General features: G+C 35.6%; 1 long non-coding RNA gene across 2 annotated transcripts in view; it reads right to left on the bottom strand.

Moving 5' to 3' along the window:
* LOC109374490 (uncharacterized) overlaps window positions 1-5,119 on the bottom strand; it is a 145,802-nt gene that overhangs the window by 16,713 nt on the left and 123,970 nt on the right. For both annotated transcript variants that reach the window (XR_002122393.1, XR_002122392.1), the window contains exon 4: window positions 3,560-3,632. This is a non-coding gene — a long non-coding RNA (uncharacterized LOC109374490). The remainder of the gene's footprint in view (window positions 1-3,559; window positions 3,633-5,119) is intronic.

The raw sequence follows: 5,119 nt of genomic DNA, 5'->3' as shown, positions 1-5,119 counted from the left end.
CTCTCTGGAAAGCAAGTGGCCCTGTGTGGGCAGCCCAGTGACAAGGAACTGACGTCTCCAACCAATAGCCAGTGAGACCAATCAACAACCACCTGAACAATCTTGTGAGAGAATAGGAGCCTCAAGGCTCTCAGAGGAGCATTGAGGTGACTGAAACACTAGCTATATTATAATCTCGAGAAACCTTGAGTCAGAACCATCTAGTTAATTGACTCTCATGCTGGTTACCCAGGGAAACTGTGTGATATAAAAAGTATTTTCTATTTTAAGATGAAAAATTTTAGCATAATTTGTTACACAACGATAGATAACTAAAGTTGAACCTTGAACAACATGGATTTGAGCTACATGGGCCTGCTTATATATGGATTTTTTTTTCCATAAGTGTATTGGAAAAATTTTTGGAGATATGCAACAATTTGAAAAAACTCATAAATTGCATAGCCATGAACTATGGAAAAAAAATAAGAAAAAGTTAGGTATGTCATGAATGCATAAAACATGCATATACTAGTCTATTTTATCATTTACTACCATGAGATATACACAAATCTATTATAAAAAGTTAAAATTTATCAAAACAGACTGTACACGATACCATTTGCAGTCAAGGGAAAGGTAAACAAGTATAAAGCTGCAGCATGAAGCTGTTAAGTGCATAATATTAGCTACAGGATATACTGCATTACTATTAATATAAGAATTTCCCAGCTACCTCCTGTGGTATCAATTACACAAAGCATAGGCTAACAGAAAGCAATCAGACTGCTGCTTCTTCCTTATCAATGCATGAATCATTATACCTGTCAATACATATGAATCCTTTTATATTATCTTACTTTTGATGTCTAGTGTTAGGAATATGTATAACATCTACAGTGTTTTGTATCATATGAGACAATACTAACATAGGTACTGACAGATGATTAATCTTGCAAACAAAAGATGTAAATCTACAGGATCAAATACAGTACAGTACTATAAATGTATTTTCTCTTCCTTATGAGTTTAACATTTTCTTTTCTCTAGGTTACTTTATTGTAAGAATACAGTACATAACACATATAACATACAAAGTAGGTGTTAATCAACTGTTTGTGTTTTCAGTAAGGTTTCCTGTCAATAGCAGGCTACTAGGAGTTACATTTGGTGGGAGTGTTGATTTTCAAGTGTGTGTGTGTGTGTGTGTGTGTGTGTGCGCGCACATGCGGAGGTTGGGGGCAGTAGGGGTGATGCCCCTCACCCCTGCGCTGTTCATAGATCAACTGTAACCCAGATGGCAACCTCCGGGGTATAATGTCTTCTGTTTAACAGCTGACAAGTCAAATTCTTTATATTTTAGTGTTTGCAGAAATTAAGAAAGCAACCCAATTCAAAATTTTATAAAGTTATAAACCTGGATTTTTTCTGTAAGTCTCTATTGGAGAAAAAAGGTTGTATGAATAAATGTTGGCTAAAAAATTCCCTTTATGATTTTAACAAGACTACCATTTTAAATTTCTTTTTATTTTAGTTTTTTCACTGGAGCTCCAGGTGTAGCTTCATTGATATCCAGACCAGATGGGAGAAAAAAAGTGTATCTGCAAGTGGAGATAACCTCCTTTCATTTGTAACAGAGCAGCTTAAAGAGTGCTTAAATTGGAGATAATGGCTTATATGAATTGTGTGTAATGCTGCATTAACTTGTTGTCATTATCATCATTATTGAAAATGTAGCTAAACATTCACCATGACCTATGCAGGGCACATTAGCTCTATCAAAGACATCACTGAAGCCTGCCAGAAACAGGTCCAGAAAGTTCAAAAGCAGTTAGTTCTCCCAGATACAATGAAAGAGCTGGATTGCACTTGATCAGCTTACAACTATGCAATGTAGGAATTAGAATATGCAGCTAATCCTGCTTTAAAAACTAAACCTTAGCAAACATAAATTAGCTTTAGAGGTTAAAAAAACCCCCAAAAAACTGAAGCAGGAAATATAAGAGACATTCATCAAAAGATATTAACTCAAAGCTTTCCTTTATCCCTGAACCCATTTTACTGCATTCAGAAACTAAAAAGCCAACTCCCCGTGATTTGCTGACACTTCCTCATCTGAAGCAGGAACGACCAGCTTGGCACTTCCAGTTGTACCAAGCAGGCAGCATTTAAGAGGAGGGGAAAAGTCCCATCTGGCCAGATCCTCAACTTGTTCCTGAGCCTGCCCGTCCCTGCCTCTCCCGCTGTTTCTCATGCTCCTGAAAATATGATTAATATCTATGAATGTGTAAAACTCCGCGTTGTAAGCAAGGCTGAGGGCTTTCCATCCTAATGAGGTTGAGGTATGGAGTTAATGAGAAGTGAGGCTGTGGGGAATGAACAGAAACTTGCCAATGTTAACGTAATTGAGCATGAATATCAAACACTGACTTGGGAACAGTGTTCGTTTGCAGATGGGAAGTCTCATCAGCTGGTGGGCTTACATTCCCTGCCGGCCCCGAGTTTCCGTATCGGAACAGCCTAATGTTATGAACGTGGTACCTTTGTCTCCCCGCCTAGAAGCATGTTTCTTGGTTTTTCTTCTTTTCCCTTCTTCCTTTCCTTCCTTCTGTCACTCCCTCCCTCCCCACTTATTTGCTTCATTCTGTAAAAGTTTTCCTCTTTCCTTTTTTTGAATTTATTTCATCAAACCCCAAGCCTTATAAAGAATTTAAAGTTTTATTATTTCAACTACTGCTGTTTCTTTTAAAAATATGCATAATTTGCAAATGTCAGTACAGAATAACACAGAGGATGGTGTTTTGTCTGTAAGAACTGCTGAGGCTATAATTTTTATCTTTAAAACTATGCATTATCCTCTAAAGCCAGAATTCAGAAAATTCAGAAAGCTTGAATTATTAATCAGTATAATACTTCTATGTGTCTTCTATCATTCTCAGTTAGATCATTTTTATGTTCTTAAGTGGCAAGGTCTCTGGAAGATTTTCACAACAGCAATGACAAAATAACACTTAATAAGCTGTACGTTATTGTTCATCTCAAGTTGGATTCGGAACTGGGTAATAACAGTTTCAAGAAAACTAAATAATAAAGAAAAAAAACTGTGGTTCTATAATTATGCATTTTGATAAAAACTCACTTACAAAGATGTTTTTATTAGTTTACAATGCAAAAAAATGGACACAACTTAAATGGAAATCAATTGGGAATTGATTAAGTAAAATACAGAACAGTCATTAAATGAAATTAAAAGTGATTTGTGAAAAATATATAATACCCAATGAGGATGTGGACAACAACAGTTGATTGTTAAATTCGCCTATATAAACTATAAACTCATAAAAAATATATGTGCTTGAAGGACTAAGCATTAATGCTTATCTGATGGTGATAGAATTTCTAAGGTCGTTTCCATTTGTCTTTCTAAATTTCCATCTGAATGTGTATTATAATTGCTATAACTTTTTTTAATAACCAATGAGTTTCTGAATCCCTACACATACACCAAGTAAACCAGAAAGAACATAGAAAAAGCAATCAAATGAGAAAGATGTTAAATATAAAAGTGTTTATGGTTTACCTTAGTAGCATAGTATTCTCTAACATCAGGCCTTATTGAATCAAAGTCTCCATTGATGAATTCAGGCAAAAAGCTGAAAGAAAGAGTTCCAAGTAAGTCAATTATTAAGACTACTTACTTGATAACCATTAAAACTCTGATTATAAGGACCAGAGAGAGAACTACTGCACACAAAAATAAAAAGAAATGATCTATTTTTACAGTGAATGGGATGTCATATCTTACACTCTTGGTGTCAGTATGTATAATAGAAGGGAATTCCACATATCAAACTAATTCATCAACTTAATTACACTATCAGTCAACATTGATATTGCTTTAAAAAATAAAGATTAAAGAAGACTATTGGTTTAAAAAACTCCCAGTTCAAAAACCCTAACACAAAAACTCAATATTTATTACTTTCTAACCATATACTAATCTTTATATTATTGTAACCACACACAAGTTCAGAACTTTCAACAGATTTGGAATGGAACAAATGATGATGAGAATTACACATTCTTTATAGAGCAGGAGTCAGTTCAAAGACATTTTCCAAGTATCCTATTGACATAGTTCTAGAAACAGGAGTTTTCTAGAGAAGTCTGAAATACTACCAAGGTCACGGTTACCAAATAGAAGGAGAGGATTCCCCAAAGTGGATATTTCTCTCCAATTATCTTATTCTTGTCTCTACCACTTATAGTTTTTTAAAACTCATTTCAGAAAGCTTACCTAGTCTATCTACCTAAACCATCCTTTATTATTTTTACATAAAACATCTACATTGCCTGGTAGAATTTCTTCCCACTTAGATCACCTAACTGTGGAGAAATAAAACTTTCCTGGATTTCTCACTGCTCCTGCAATAAGCCTTGGCCTCCCGAAGCTCCCAAAATGATATAAAGAAGGGAATGTTTGCTTTCTCATGCTCCAGAATATTGTACTCTACACGTACCATGAGAATGAGCTCTGTAGCCATTTGTCGAGTTAGTTGTTCAGATTCAAAAGAATCAGAAAACTTCTGTATGTCTTCTCAAGAGGGCCAAATTGTTACACAATGGGCCGGGTCCCTAGTTAAAGGGAGGATGGCACTTTATCTCCCTGAGTATTACAGGGCAAAAGAGATGAAGCCCCAGACTTGGAGACATCTGTAGGTCACAAAAGCCAAGATGTGGGGGGGGAGGGGGAGTTATCTGGCTCCTAGAGAGATTTTACTGAAAATGAACAATGAAGAACCCAGTACTGACATTGTTCCTTTGTACATTTTTTTTAAAGTTCTTAACCCATTTGTAAATATGACTGCTTAGTTCTAACCAAATCGAACTCATCTGTGTTGGACCAACTCTTCTTTGAGCTGCATGTTAGTCCTAGGACTAACCGGTACCAGGAAGTTCTACCGCACAGAGCTGGACCGCATAGGCTTGGATTTTGTTGTTGTTGTCCACCAATAAGGGTAACTTATTGAAATTTTTGGCAATTAATAAAATTTTTACATGAATCAATGGATTCCAGAACTATTCACTCAATATCAACCATGTGCAAAAGACAATAGTTTATTTCAGAGTAAGGCGGAAT

Source organism: Hipposideros armiger, unplaced genomic scaffold (assembly GCF_001890085.2).
Source record: "Hipposideros armiger isolate ML-2016 unplaced genomic scaffold, ASM189008v1 scaffold_825, whole genome shotgun sequence".
Taxonomy (NCBI): Eukaryota; Metazoa; Chordata; class Mammalia; order Chiroptera; family Hipposideridae; genus Hipposideros; species Hipposideros armiger.
The sequence above is the reverse complement of the archived record's forward strand: the minus strand, read 5'-3'. Positions and strand labels throughout refer to the sequence as shown.